Source organism: Leopardus geoffroyi, chromosome C1 (assembly GCF_018350155.1).
Source record: "Leopardus geoffroyi isolate Oge1 chromosome C1, O.geoffroyi_Oge1_pat1.0, whole genome shotgun sequence".
In the NCBI taxonomy this organism is placed as follows: Eukaryota; Metazoa; Chordata; class Mammalia; order Carnivora; family Felidae; genus Leopardus; species Leopardus geoffroyi.
The window spans coordinates 187,918,773-187,935,505 of NC_059328.1; the positions used below are offsets into that span (position 1 = coordinate 187,918,773).

General features: G+C 37.9%; 1 protein-coding gene across 7 annotated transcripts in view; it reads right to left on the reverse strand.

Moving 5' to 3' along the window:
- The window catches only part of C2CD6 (C2 calcium dependent domain containing 6), a 178,184-nt gene that overhangs the window by 135,831 nt on the left and 25,620 nt on the right, over positions 1–16,733 (reverse strand). For 2 of the 7 annotated variants that reach the window (XM_045480743.1, XM_045480741.1), the window contains exon 1: positions 59–115. The exons of the other annotated variants lie outside the window; for them this stretch is intronic. The gene's annotated coding sequence lies outside the window, so the exon portion shown is untranslated. Of the gene's footprint in view, positions 1–58; positions 116–16,733 lie in introns of those variants that run through there. 7 annotated transcript variants of the gene reach the window in all.

Consider the following 16,733-nt stretch of genomic DNA (forward strand, 5'->3'; position numbering starts at 1 on the left):
TTCTCAATTTATCCTTAATTATGTGGCAAAAATATTGCCTTGCCGCTCAGATCACTACCTCTTTACTCTTCCTTCCTCATCTGAGCAGAGTTGTCTTCAGTGACAGCAACACAAGCAAAACAATTCTTTGCCAAAATTCCATCAGAATCTTGAGTAAAAGTTCTGAAGACTAGTCTCATAAGGCCTACCTATACCACCTAGAATTTCTCCTGAACCTGCAGAGAATTTTTATTTCAGTTAATTCCACTCTGCCTTCCACTATGAAAGGCCCCTTATTCAAAGCCCCTTGAATAAAAGTCTCTCGCAATACCTCTGTACATTCACTTACATTGTTCTCTGTATTTCATCCCCAGTGACTTTTTTGACTACTCTCCTCCGTTCTAGTTGTCTTTGAAAACCCACCAGCCTACACACTTACCTTTTGCCCCATATATTTCTACTTCCTAGCCCTAATGGAAACCTTAATTAATGTCCTTACGTTAATTAACATTTACTAATGTGCTGGCATAACTATATGCCTGGCACTGTGCTGATTCTCCTTTGAAGTGTTCTTGCCTTTAATAAGTTCAGCCTGGAGTTTAAGAGAGATAAGTGAAGAAAACAATTATTGCTTCTCTATAAGAATAACAATTGCTGGGGGGCGCCTGGGTGGCTCAGTTGGTTGAGCATCCGACTTCAGCTCAGGACATGATCTTGCGGTCTGTGAGTTCGAGCCCCACGTCAGGATCTGTGCTGATAGCTCAGAGCCTGGACCCTGTTTCCAATTCTGTGTCTCCCTCTCTCTCTGCCCCTCCCCCGCTCATGCTCGCTCTCTCTCTCTCTCTCTCTCTCTCTCTGTCAAAAATAAACAAACATTTAAAAAAATTTAAAAAAAAACCTAGATGTCTTCCATTTCATAAAAAAAAAAAAAAGAAAAGAAAAGAAAAACAATTGCTGAAAAAAACAGAATTTTATCTTTATTTTTTCTTTATTGAACCCAGATCTCCTACATGGAGAAAAAGAATAACTTAATTTGATTGGTCAGACCCTCCCATTCATTGTGCAAACTAGAAGTGCCTGGAATTATTAACTCTATAAAATATTTAAGTCCTCTTTTTCCCGCCCAAGCTCAGGAGCAATGACTCTCTTTCACCCTCTGTGGTTCTGTTCCCATGAAACAATGACATTCACAGCAGAGCCCAGGGATTATCCCCTAGAGTATGGAAAAAAATATTAGAATTTAACAATTTTCTTTAACCATAAAGTAAGCATATATAACTGACTATAAGCAGTAGACAAATATTCTGAGGCAAAGTGTGAGTTTGATGTTCAGAGAGGCGCATATCATTGCCTTCATGAGTTCTGGATATTTCATTTGCCAGTTAAGTGTATTGACCAATTCACACTAACTTAAGTAACATATTCAGTGTGTTTTACAAATAGACAAGAGCTGATCATAAAAAATTTCATGGCAAAATATTTTTAAAAGTTGGCAAATATAAAGACTTACCATGTACTTTGGTTTTACAAAAAGACAAATGTTCCATATAAACTTTTTTGTAATGACAAAGATTTATCAGCAGTATGTAAACTAGCAAATGTTTTAAAATATGTATTTCTTAATCTGTCTTTTCAGAGTAGGGTAGTTACATTTTAATGAGTATCAAAATAACTGTCTTTTTGAAATGAACTAATGTGGAGAATATTTTGAAAACTATTGGAAATATTTTCATCTAATGTAATTTTGTGTGTGTGCAAATGTGCTATGATCCCTACAAGCTCAAGGTATCACACTTTAAAAACTTAGAAACAATTTCCTTGTTTGTTTAAAAAATCTCACAAAGGAAGGGTTTGAGCAGATTAGACCATTTTTCCTTTTAAATAAAAAAAAAAAAAAAATGGAATGCCTTCCAATTAGTTTGCCAGAACTAATTACTCAGAAAAGATAACATTTTACTGATAAAATCTGGACTAAAAACTTCGAATAGAATAAAAATGAAAAATGAGAATGTGGGGGTGCCTGGCTGGCTCAGTCAGAAGAGCATGCAGCTTTTGATCTTGGGGTTGTGAGTTCAAGCCCCACACTGGGTGTAGAGATTGCTTAAATAAATATTTAAAAAGAAAAAGAAAAAGGAGTAATGTGGTTTACTAATAGGCACAACCAAGATGCACCTCTTCCACTTGAAATTTCGAATCTTTGAAAGTATCTTTTTCAAATATAATAGCATTAAAAACGATATACTGGTATAAATTTGCCTTAGCACCGGACCTTCAAATCACTAGCACGACACTTCAAATCACTACATCAAATACTAAATCATGCTTTTCAAAATAGTAATGCTTATTGAATTCTGTACCACTAATAATAAAATGGAAATCATTTTTAGAAATATAGGTTATCATTTTTAATTTTTTGTATATTGTAGATTTTACATAGTAAATTACAGCACATTTATGTAATATATAAATAAATATGCAAACACTGGTGACAGATGTTCACATGTTTTTTACTGATAAGATTGTATATAGTGATACAGAGTCACATCTAAATGCCCATAATTTGTCTCACTTTCCTAAATCTGACTTCAGGGGGCTTTAAGCTGCCAGTTTCTATGCATATTTCAACTAGGCACAGTCTGCTAAGAATGAAACAGGTTCACCTTCTCCATTTCATACATGCTGCCTTCAATTTGAGATGGAGGTAGGAGTTCATTAAGTTTCCCGTTTAGACTCATTACAGAAAGCCTTAGATAAAGCTGATACTTAGTTCTTCATTTGATTGTCCACTCTTTAGCAAATACTAATGGCCACAACCCTGGAGCAGAAGAGGAGCAAGAGGTAAGATTCCAGTACCAAGCCCCATACAGGATGCCTAAGAAGTATATCAGGGTACCTGGGTGGCTCAGTCAGTTAAGTGTCCGACTCTTGACCTCAGCTCAGGTCTTGATCTCAGGGTCATGAGTTCAAGTCCCACATTGGGTTCTGTGCTGGGAACCTTCTTAAATAAAGCCTACTTAAAAAAAAAAGAAGAAGAAGAAGAAGTCTCTCGTAAACACCTGGCAAACAAGGGGAGTAGGGAGAAAGAGTGTTAGGGAAAGAAGTGATGATATGTCAAGTGGGTCACAAGAGGAAAATAGTTAAGAACTACAAGAAGAGAAGCCTAGACAGAATAAGTAAGTGTAAAAGCATAAAGAAGCAAGGCATAGTTTTATTACTTTATTATATTTGTATAACATACATAGGTATATTATACTGAGATACATATACTTATGTACAATAATATACATATTTACATATAAACATATAAATACTATGTTATGCTTATGTATTACTTATATATTTATATGCTCTATGTAAATATTGCATCACAATATATATATATACAGTTGGTCATCAAACAACATAAATTTGAACTGCATAGGTTCATTTATACATGATTTTTTTCAATATACAATTGAATATTCAATATACAATATTCAATATACAATACTATATGAATGTATATATGCATGAATATTCATATATTCATGCATATATTCATTCATATACATATGAATGTATATTCATTCTATATGAATGAATATGTATATATGAATATACAATACTATAAGTGTATTTTCATTTTCTTACGATTTTCTTGACATTTTCCTTTCTCTAGCTTATTTTATTGTAAGAATATAGTACACAATACATATTAGCATGCAAAATATGTGTTAATCAACTGTTTATATTATCAGTAAAGCTTCCAGTCAACAGTAGACATTAGTAGTAAATTTTGGGGGAATCAAAAGTTATACATGGATTTTTCAACTGCATGAGGATCAGTGTCCCTGATCCCCATACTGTTCAAGAGTCAACTCAAAATAATTCATCTCTTCAAACTGAACTATAGTTTCAATGCAACCAAAATCAAAGTCCTAATAAGTTTTCCTAAAGAAATTGATGAACTTTTCCAAAAACTAAAATGGAAATAGAAAGACCAAGAATAGCCAAAACTATCTTGAAGAAAAACAAAATGAAGTATTTAAAAATTAAAGAATTAAGGACATTATTTCTTAATGTCTGAAGACATTAGCAAAAATATAGATAAATGCACCAAAGAAACTGACTAGAGTCTAGAAACAGACCCACACACGGGTATTTCATTTGTGACAAAGTTGGTACTGCAGAATAGGGGAGAAAAAACAATCTAAGGTAGGTCAAGTATTAATCACCATGAAAAAAATACAGAAAGAAAGAATACAAGAATAAAAGGAAGGAGGTGAGAGAGAGAGAGAAAAGAAAAGAAAACCTGACTTGTATCTCACACCACACACAAAAAAATCAGTTACAGGTGAACTGTTGATCTCAATGTCAAAGGAAAAACAATTACAAGATAATACAAGAGAATATTTTCATGCGGCTGAGGAAGAAGCTCTTCAAAACAATGCAAAGAGCAATAACCATAAAGAAAAAAGTTTGATACATTAAACTACACTAAATTTAATAACTTTTGCTTATCAAAAGATGTCATACATAAGATATTTGGGAGAAAATATTTGCAACATGTATAGTATAACTGACAAAGAGCCTGTAACTAGAATATATATACAAACTTATAGAAATTAGTTAAGAAAAAGGCAAACAATCCAAGAGAAAAATAAGTATTTCACAAAAGACTTTATATGATGGCTAATAAACATTTGGAAGGGAACTCACCCTCATTAGTCATCAGGGGAAAAAAGTTAACACCACAAAGGGATACCATTAACACATTTCTTGGATGGTTAAAAATAAAGAGACTGACAATATCAGGTGGCAAGGATGTGGAGTAACTGGAATTCTTATACAGAATATAAATTGGTCTATCTTCTTTGAAAACCTGTTTGGTATTATGTACTGAAGTTGAGCATATATATAATTATGATCCAGAAATTCCACTACTAGATATGTCCTCAACAGCATACCTCTACTTCTCTCTTACAAAGACATTTGTGATTACATTTGTGATTACATATGTGATTACAAATTACATTTACGGCCCAACTCAATCCAAGATAATCTCCCCATCTCAAAATCCTAATCATTGCATCTGCAAAGTTCATTGCCATATAAGGCAATATAAACTATTACAACCATAAATAATTTTATACTAACAAATTACACAATTTAGATGAAATGGAAAAATTCCTAGAAAGACACAAATTACCAAAACTGATCCAAGAAGAAGAAAGAATAACTGAAAATACCTATAACAAGAAATTGAATTTGTAATTAAAACTCTTCCTAAAAAGAAAAACCCAGGCCCATATTGTTTCACTGGTGAATTCTACCAAATACTTAAAAGAAGAAATTATAACAATCTTTCACAACTTTTTCAGGAAAAAAAAGTGGGAGGAGGAGGTAGAGGAAGGAAACTTCCCAAGATATTCTATGAGGTCAGTTTTATGTTCATACCAAAGACAGACATCACAAGATGAGAAAACAACAGATTACCATCCCTCATGAATACAGAGGCAAAAATCCTCAACAAAATATGAGGAAACCATATCCAGCAACAGACAAAAAAGGACCATGTGCTATGACAGAGTGGGATTTTCCCATCTGAAAATCAATTAACGTAATAAGCCATATTAATAAATACGTCCAATCAAGAAAAATCACACGATCATTTCAAAAGATGCAGAAAATGTATTTGACAAAATCTAAAATGCATTTTTGTTTTTTGAGAGAGAGAAAGCTGGGGAGAGGGGCAGAGGTTGAGAGAATCGTAAGCAGGCTGCACACTCAACACAGAGCCTGATGTGGGGCTCGATCCCAAGACCCTGGGATCATGATCTGAGTAAAAATCAATTTGGGTACTCAACCGACTAAGCCACCCAGGCGCCCCTAAAATGCATTCTTTTTTTTTTTTTCAACGTTTATTTATTTTTGGGACAGAGAGAGACAGAGCATGAACGGGGGAGGGGCAGAGAGAGAGGGAGACACAGAATCAGAAACAGGCTCCAGGCTCTGAGCCATCAGCCCAGAGCCCGACGCGGGGCTCAAACTCACGGACCGCGAGATCGTGACCTGGCTGAAGTCGGACGCTTAACCGACTGCGCCACCCAGGCGCCCCTAAAATGCATTCTTAATAAAAACTCTGAACAAACTAGGAATAGAAAGGAACTTACCTAACAACACACTTCGATGGTGAAAGACTAAGTGCTTTCCCCCTAAGATTGGTAAGGCAAATGTTCACTCTCCCTACTTTTAATCAACTTTGGACTGTAGGTTATATCCAATGCAGTCCAACAAGAAAACAAAATAAAAAGTATCCACATTTAAAAGAAAGTGGTAAAACTAGTCTTTATGTGCAGGCATTAAAATCCTGTACACTAAAACTAGTAAACAAGCTCAATGGAGTATCAGGATACAAGAACAAAATACAAAAATATCTTTTGTAGAGTGTCTGACTGGCTCGTAGGTTGGGCATCTAACTCTTGATTTCAACTCAGGTCATGATCCCAGGGGTGTGGAATTGAGCCCTGTTTTTTATAAAAAGATAAAAACGTAAAAAAAATTTTTACATCTTTTGCATTTCTGTATAACATTAATGAAAATAATTATATATGAAATAGCACCAAAATAAAAAATACTTAGGAATAAATTTAATAGAAGGAATGTAGTAATATTAACAGAAGAAACAATAAACAGAAGAAATATTAAGACTTGTACACCAAAAACTGCAAAACATTTCTGAATGAAATTAAAGAAGATCTAAATTCATGATAAATATTTCATATTCATGGATGGAAAGATTCAATAATGTTAATATATCCATTCTCAAAGTAATCTAGAGTCAAAAAATAAACCAACCACTAACTAACTTAATCAAGAAAAGAGGATAAAACACAATTAAGAGGTTCTGGTCCATGATGGTGACCTATAGGAAGAAAACCTTGGAAAACTCACTTCCTCCACAGAACACACAAAATTACACCTATTAATAGAACAATTCCTCTTGAAGAAAATCTGAGGGCTGACTGAACAGCTTCTGAAAACCAAAGACAGAGAGAAGAGCAGGAAAACAGCAAGAGAAACAGAGCCACGGTAACAAAGGGGAAGTCCAAACCCCAGGATACTACAAATGGCAGTAGGAAGGGATAATACTGAGGAACCTGGAACAGATTCCTGTTCTTAGGCACAGAAAAAAAGCTGCAGTTTAAAAGAGCAACTAGTATATAAAAGAGACAACAAAGCCTAGACCACAGCAGTGTCCAGACATGATAATGGGTAGGTCTAGTTGTCACAGCAAACTTGTGATCTCAGCAAGCCCTTGGTCTACAAGACCACTCTAGCCCCAATTGCACTGGGGCACAGCAAAACAAAACAAAACAAAACAAAACAAAACAAAACAAAACAAAAACAAAACAAAACAAAACAGGATTTAAAAGAGCCAAGGAGCTCTCTCCCCCTCCACCTTAAAAGCCCACAACAAAGAAGGGTCTGGACACCATAACTAGTGGATCCTGATACCATAACTGGCAGTCCCACTTGTCACAGTGAGCTTGTGACCTCAGCAAGGCCAGGATCTGAAAGCCCACCTGAGCCCTGATTGTACTGGGGCACGGTGGCGGAGGCGGGGGGGGGGGGGAAAGCTATGGTTTAAAAGGACCAAGGGGCTGTGGGGATGATCTCTTCCTCTCCCCCTTAAAATCCCAGATGGATAGAAAATTAGGTAGGTTGTATATTTGGGACCTTTCTTGCTTCTTGAGATAGGCCTTAATTGCAATGTATTTTCCTCTTAGGACTGCCTTTGCTGCATCTCAAGAGGATTGGACTGTCATGTTTTCCTTTTCATTTGCCTCCATGTATTTTTAAATTTCTTCTTTAATTTCCTGGTTAACCCATTCATTCTTTAGTAGGATGTTCTTTAACCTCCACGTATTTGAGGGCCTTCCAAATTTTTTCTTGTGGTTGATTTCAAGTTTCATACCATTGCAATCCGAAAATATGCATGGTTATGATCTCAATATTTTTGTACCTGTTGAGGGATATGACCCAACACGTGATCTATTCTGGAGCCTGTTCTATGCGCACTCGAGAAGAATGTGTATTCTGCTGCTTTAGGTTAAAATGTTCTGAATGTATCTGTTAAGTCAATCTGGTCCAATGTGTCATTCAGAGCCATTGTTTGCTTGTTGATCTGTCCATTGTTGTAAGTGGAGTATTAAAATCTCCCACAATTATGGTATTATCAATAAGTTTGCTTATGTTTGTGATTAATTGATTTATATATTTAGGTTCTTTCAGGAGACATAAATATTTACAATTGTTAGCTCTTCTTCATGGATAGACCCCTTAATTCTGATACAGTGATCTTCTTCATCTCTTATAGTCTTTGTTTTAAAATCTAGCTTGTCTGATATAAGTATGGTTCCTCTGGCTTTCTTCTAATGTCCATTAGCATGATAGGTGGTTTTGCGTCCCCTCACTTTCAATCTTCAGGTGTCCTCAGGTCTAAAATTAGTCTCTTATAAGCAACATATAGATGGATCTTGTTTTAAAGGAGCTAGAAAAGGAGCAGCAAATAAAGCCAAAGCCAGGAGAAGAAGGGATATAATAAAGATAAGAGCAGAAATAAATGAAATAAAATCTAAAAGAAGAAAAAAAAGAACAGACCAGTGAAACTAAGAGCTGGTTTTTGAAAGAAAAAAAAAAACAATATTCCTGGGATGCAGGACTGGTTCATTATTCACAAATCAATGTGATACACCACATTAATAAAAGAGAGGATAAGAACCATATGATCCTATCAACATTTGATAAAACCCTAGCTATACTTCTCAAAAAGAAAGAGGACCCAAATAGGTAAAATCATGAATGAAAGAGGCGAGATCACAACCAACACCACAGAAATAGAAACAATTATTATAGAATACTATTAAAAATTATATACCAACAAGCTGGACGATCTGGAAGAAATGGACAAATTCTTAGACACTCACACACTACCAAAACTCAAACAGGAAGAAATAAATAATTTGAACAGGCCCATAACCAGCAAAGAAATTGAATTAGTTTATCAAAAATCTCCCAATAAGAGTCCTGGGCCAGATAGCTTCCCAGGGGAATTCTTTTTTTTTTTCTTTTTAAATATATGAAATTTATTGTCAAATTGGTTTCCATACAACACCCAGTGCTCATCCCAAAAGATGCCCTCTTCAATACCCATCACCCACCGACCCCTCCCTCCCACCCCCCATCAGCCCTCAGTTTGTTCTCAGTTTTTAAGAGTCTCTTATGCTTTGGCTCTCTCCCATTCTAACCTCTCTTTTTTTTTTCCTTCCCCTCTCCCATGGGTTCCTGTTAAGTTTCTCAGGATCCACATAAGAGTGAAAACATATGGTATCTGTCTTTCTCTGTATGGCTTATTTCACTCAGCATAACACTCTCCAGTTCCATCCACATTGCTACAAAGGGCCATATTTCATTCTTTCTCATTGCCACGTAGTACTCCATTGTGTATATAAACCACAATTTCTTTATCCATTCATCAGTTGAATTCTATCAGACATTTAAAGCAGAGTTAATATCTATTCTCCTCAAACTGTTCCAAAAAATATAAATGTAAGAAAAGCTTCCAATCTCATTCTGTGAAGCCAGCATTACCTTGATTCCGAAACCAGACAAATACCCCACTAAAAAGGAGAATTACAGGCCAATATCCCTGATGAAACTGGAGGCAAAAATTCTCAACAAGATACTAGCAATTCAAATTCAACAGTACATTAAAAGAATTATTCACCATGATCAAGTGGGATTTATTCCTGGGCTGCAGGACTGGTTCAATACTCACAAATCAATGTGATATACCACATTACTAAAAGAAAGGATAAGAACCATATAATCCTTTCAACAGATGCAGGAAAAGCATTTAACAAAATACAGCATTGTTTTTTGATAAAAACCCTCAAGAAAGTAGGAATAGAAGGAACATATACGAAAGGCCCATAGCTAAAAACTGAGAGCTTTCCCCCTGAGATCAGGAGCACACAAGGGCATCCAATCTCACCACTGCTGTTCAACAAAGTACTGGATGTCCTAGCCTCAGCAATCAGACAATAAAAAGAAATAAAAGGCATCCAAACTGGCAAGGAAGAAGTCAAGCTTTCACTCTTTGCAGATGACATGATACTCTATGGAAAACCCACAAGACTCCACCAAAAACTGCTAGAGTTGATACAGGAATTCAACAAAGTCGCAGCATATAATATCAATGTACAGAAATAGGTTGCGTTTCTATACACCAATAATGAAGGGGCAAAAAGAGATATCAAGGAACTGATCCCATTTACAATTGCATCAAAAACCATTAGATACTGGGGCGCCTGGGTGGCTCAGTCGGTTAAGCGTCCAACTTCGGCTCAGGTCATGACCTCACAGTTCGTGAGTTCAAGCCCCGCATCGGGCTCTGTGCTGACAGCTCAGAGCCTGGAGCCTGCTTCACATTCTGTGTCTCCCTCTCTCTCTGCCCCTTCCCTGCTCATGCTGTCTCTCTCTGTCTCAAAAATAAATAAACATTAAAAAAAATTAAAAAAAGAACATTAGATACTTAGGAATAAACCTAAGCAAAGAGGTAAAAGATCTGTATGCTGAAAACTATAAAAAGCTTATGAAAGAAATTGAAAACACAAAGGAAAAAACATTCCATGCACATAGTTTGGAAGAACAAGTATTGTTAAAATATCTCTGCTACCCAAAGCAATCTACACATTCAATGCAATCCCTATAAAATAACACCAGCATTCTTCACAGAGCTAGAACAATTCTAAAATTTTTATGGAAACACAAGATCCTAAATAGTCAAAATAATGTTGAAAAAGAAAAGCAAACCTTGAGGCATCACAACCCCAGACTTTAAGCTGTATTACAAAGCTGTAATCATTAAGACAGTATGGTACTGGCACAAAAACAGACACGTAAATCAATAGTATACAGAACCCAGAAATGGACCCACAAATATATAGCCAATTAATCTTCAACAAATCAAGAAAGAGTACCCAATGGAAAAACGATAGTCGCTTCAGCAAATGGTGCTGGGAGAACTGGACAGTGACATGAAGAATGAAACTAGACCACTTTCTTGCAACATATGCCAAAATAAATTAAACATGGATCAGAGACCTTAATGTAAGACAGGAAACCATCAAAATCCTACAGGAGAAAACAGGCAGCAATACCTTTGACCTTGGCTGCAGCAACTTCTTACTTGACATGTCTCTGGAGGCAAGGGAAATAAAAGCAAAAATGAACTATTGGGACCTTATCAAGATAAAAAGCTTCTAAACAGCAAAGGAAACAATCAACCAAACTAAAAGGCAACTGATGGAATGGGATAAGATACTTGCAAATGACATATGAAATAAAATGTTAGTATCCAAAATCTATAAAGAACTTACCAAACTCAACACCCAAAAAACAAATAATCCAGTGAAGAAATGGGCAGAAGACATGAATAGACATTTTTCCAAAGAAGACATCCAGATGGCAAACAGACATATGAAAAGATGCTCAACATCACTCACCATCAGGGAAATACAAATCAAAACCACAATGAGATCCACCTTACACCTGTCAGAGTGGCTAAAATTAGCAACTCAGGAAACCATAGATGTTGGTGAGGATATGGAGAAAGGGGAACACTTTTGCACTGTTGGTGGGAATGCAAACTGGTGCAGCCACTCTGGAAAATAGTGTGGATGTTCCTCAAAAAATTAAAAATAGAATTACCCTATAACCTAGCAATTGCACTACTAGATATTTATCCAAATGATACAAAAATGTTGATTCAAAGGGGCACATGCACCCCAATGTTTATAGCAATGCTATCAACAACAGCCAAATTATGGAAAGAGCCCAAATGTCCGTCAACTGATGAATGGGTAAAGAAGATGAGGTATATAAATACAATGGAATACTACTTGGCAATGAAAAATAATGAAATCTTGCCTTTTGCAACAACGTGGATGGAACTAAAGGGTATTATGCTAAATGAAATAAGTCAGTCAAAGAAAGACAGATATCATATGATTCCACATTCAAATCTGGAATTTGAGAAACTCAACAGATGAACATAGGGGAAGGGAAGAAAAAATAAGATAAAGAGAGGGGGCAAACCATAAGAGACTCTTAAATACAGAGAACTGAGGGTTGCCCAAGGAGGAGAGGTGGGTGAGGGGATGGGTTAAATGAGTGATGGCACTCATTATTGTAGGTAATGCCCACATTACTGAGGGCACTTTTCAGGATGAGCACTGGGTGTCCTATGTAAGAGATGAATCACTGGGTTCTATCCTTGAAGCAAAGTCTACACTGTATGTTAACTCACTTGAATTAAAAAAAAAAAAAAAAAAGCCCAGACCAGAACAGGGTCTGGCTCACAATGAGCTCAAGACCTCAGTGAACACAGAGTCTATAAGACCACACCAGCCTCTATGGAGCTGGGGCACAGAAAATAAGCTACATATATAAATTTTATTTAAATTATTTTTATTTTTTAAAAAATTTTAAATTTTTAAAATTAGTCTTATTTTTCTTTTTGTTCTTTTTGGGTTTTTTATTTTATTTTTTCCTTCTTTTTGTAAAAAGCCACAGTTCCAAACAGTAAGTAGCATATATTGCCATACCTCCAGACAGCCAGCAACCATCACCAAGCACACACAGTCTACATAGGGGACACCATATACAAAACTACTCCTTCAAGTTTAGGCGAATTAGTCTTTCTGCCTAATCCATATAAACAAGATAGTCAAGCAAAATGGAGATACAGAAAAAATATGTTACAAAAGAAAGAACAGGAAAAAGCTTAAGAAAAAATAGATAAATGAAACAGAGATAAGCAATATGCCTGATAAAGAATTTAAAGTAATGACTGCAAACACACTCATTGGGCTGGAACAAAGAGGGAAGAACTCAGTGAGACTGTCAACATAGAGATGGAAAATATTAAAAAGAACCAATCAGAGTTGAAGAATACAATAACTGAAATAAAAAATACACTAGAGGGAATCAACAATAGATCATAAAATGCAAAAGAAGCATCAGTGATCTAGACAAAAAGGTAATGGAAAACATGCAAGATGAACAGCAAAAAGAAAAAACAACTTTAATAAAAATGAAGATAGATTAAGAGATCTCTGGGACAACATCAAGCAAACAAGAATTACAGGAGTCCCAGAAGAATGAGAGAGACAGGTGTAAAAAATTATTAGAGGAAATAGTAACAGAAAACTTCCCTAACCTAGCAATGGAAATAGACATCCAAGTCTAAGAAGCACAGAGAGTTCCAAACAAGATGAACCCAAGGAGGTCCATGTCACGGAATATAATACTTAAAATGTCAAATGCTGGGGAAGATCATGGAGTAGGAGGACCCCGGGCTCACCCTGTCCCATCCACACACCTAGATAACACCCACATCAATGTAAATAACCCAGAAAATGACCGAAGACTGGCAGATCAGGTTTTCCAGAGTTAAATGTACAGAGGAGGCCAAATCAAGATGGTAGAAGGGCAGAAACACAGTCAAGAAACAAACTAATCTGTAAGACTGACTACAGGAGGGAGGGACAGCAGGCATGGAAGAGGAGGAGCAGCAAACCCCACACTCAGCACCCCAGGCATGGGTGACCACACTGGGAAGATGAATTCCTATAACATTTGACTCTGAAACTAGATGGGCTTAACTCTGCAAATTTTTATTATCAGTGAGGCTTAACATAGGAAACATTAAAAATGAGCAGGCTCGGCTCTGTGAAAGCCAAAAGGCTATTAAAAACTGGGTCCCTGGCATTAAAAAGACAGTCTGACAAAAACCTCATCAAGTTACAGCACAGAAGCAGCAGTTTCTGAGGTACCTGGGGTATACAGGAAGATTTCTTTGCTGGTCTCAGAGCCTGTTCAGAAAAGGTAAGTTTCTTTGTGAACCTTATGCAAGAACAAAATTGCTGGCTGGCACCATTTCTTTCCTCTGCTCACCAGTCTAGATGCACTGACACTTGTGGAAAGCAGCCCAAACACTTTCCACCAAGCTTGCTGACAGTGCATCCTGCCCCCACTTTCTCCTACAGATCTGCTCCATCCAACCATCTCCACTAGATGGGAGCCCATCCAGGGAGGTACCAAAAGTATGGCATTGTTTAAGCAGCCCAGTAGCCACACCACTCTAAAACAACTCCTGCCCTGAGGAGAAGAGAAGATAACCACACACACCAGTTCAACTGTGGCCCCAACCTGGGGGCAGATATATCATCTGACTGCTGGCCCCAAACACCAACAAAAACCTCAACAGGGGCAACACACAGAGAAATCCCAGTAGTTCAGGGTCACTGTATTCCCCAACAAACAAACTAGAGGTAGACATCTGGTCTGACTGTTAGGTCTTGCCTACCAATAAAAGCCTTCCAAGGGACAATGCAGGGAGAGTGTCCTGCTTTTCACTGTGATTACAGTTCTAACAAACATGCTGAGTGCAGGCATCTGGTCTGACCTGACTCAAACCCAAGGTGACCCCATAATGGCCCATTACAGCACAGGGACCAAACCCTGCCCACAACAACAAGGCCATTACAGATAACTGGACCAAAGGCAAACAGAGTTCAACCACAACAACACGGAATACATAGTACACTGAGAAGATATCCCTGAAGTGCCTGGTTCTGGTGAACAGGGGACAATGCACTATAGGGCACTACAGGTCCTCTTCTTCATAAGGCCATTATTTGAATAGCAGGACAAGTAGGTGATTTTCCTAACATACAGAAACAGACACAGACACCCTGACAAAATTAGGAGACAGAGGAATATGCCCCAAATTAAATAATAGAAAGAGAGCCAAATGAAACAGACAAGTAATATGCCTGATAGAGAATTTAACGTAATGGTCGTAAAGATATTCACTGGACTTGAGAAAAGAGTGGAGAACCTCAGTAAGAACTTCATGAAAGAGTTAGAAAATATAAAAAGGAATGAATCAGAGATGAAGAACACAGTAACTGAAATCAAAAATACACTAAAAAAGAATAAGTTGTAGACTAGAGAAGCAAAAGAACAGATCAGTGAGCTGGAAGATGGGAGTAATGAAAAGCAATCAAACTTATTAGGAGAAAGAAAAAACATTAATAAAAAAATGAGACTAGATTAAGGGAACTCAGTGACACCAGCAAGTGTAACAACATTTGCATTATAGGGATCACAGAAGGAGAAGAGGGAAAGGTGGGAAGAGAAATTTATTCAAAGAAATAATAGCTGAGACTTCCCAAATCTGAGGAAGGAAATAGATATCCAGACCCAGCAGGCACGAGAGCCCTCAAGAAAATCAATTCAGAACGGATTCTCCGGAGTCAAGCGTAGATGAGAGGCCCACAGAAAAGAGTAGGAAGGGCAGAGAGGCAGTGCTCTGACGGGAGGGAGCCGGGGCAGAGGGGCAGCCTGGCAGACCTCAGGCAAAGCAGAGCCCTCGAGTCTGGCTGGCAAAGGCGGAGGGGCCGGACAGAGTGTGTTCAGACAGCAAGCGGGACTTAACATCTGGAAGGTTATAAGTTAACAGCTCTTTTCGGAGAATGGGAGGGCTGGAGGAAAACGGGAGAAAGAGGTTTGAGCCCTGGATGACACAGCGCAGCTTGGCGGTGAACAAAGGCACTCGCCAGCACCATCTCCCTCGCCTATCCCCGAGCCAAAATCCCAAAGGGACCAGTTCCTGTCAGGGAACTTGCTTGTACCGGGAAAACACCCAACGTTGTGCTTCTGCGAATCCATCCCTCCAGCAGCGGGTGTGACTCCCTCCCGGTGTGCAGGGCCCCTCCTGAAGCGGATATCCGAAGGAAAAGCGAGCTGAGCCTGCCCCCTCCTGCCCCTGTGCACCTTGCCGATCCACCCCAGCTAATACATCAGATCCCCAGCACCACAAGCCTGGCAGTGTGCAAGTAGCCCAGATGGGCCACGCCACCCCACAGTAAATCCCGCCCCTAGGAGAGAGAAAGAGAAGGCACACAGCAGCCTGACTGTGGCCCCAGCGGTGGGCTGGGGGCAGATCAGGTCTGACTGCGGCCCCGCCCACCAACACAAGTTATTCAAGACAGCACAGGAATAGTGCCCAGCAGTCCTACACCACTCCAGGGACTATCCAAAATGATGAAACAGAAGAATTCCCCTCAAAACAACGTCCGGAAATAACGACAGGTAATGAACTGATCAAAAAGGATTTAAACAACATAACACAAAGTGAATTTAGAATTATAGTCATAAAATTAATCGCTGGGCTTGAAAACAGTATAAAGGACAGCAGAGAATCTATTGCTACAGAGATCAAGGGACTAAGGAACAGCAAGGAGGAGCTAAAAAATGCTATTAATGAGCTGCAAAATAAAATGGAGACAACCACGGCTCGGATTGAAGAGGCAGAGGAGAGAATAGGGGAACTAGAAGATAAAATTATGGAAAAAGAAGAAGCTGAGAAAAAGATTAAAAAATCCAGGAGTATGAGGGGAAAATAAGAGAACTAAGTGATGCACTAAAGAGAAATAATCTACACATAATTGGTATTCCAGAGGAGGAAGAGAGAGGGAAAGGTGATGAATGTGTACTTGAAGAAATCATAGCTGAGAACTTCCCTGATCTGGGGAAGGAAAAAGGCATTGAAAGCCAAGACACACAGAGAACTCCCTTCAGACGTAACTTGAATCGATCTTCTGCACAACATATCATAGTGAAACTGGCAAAATACAAGGATA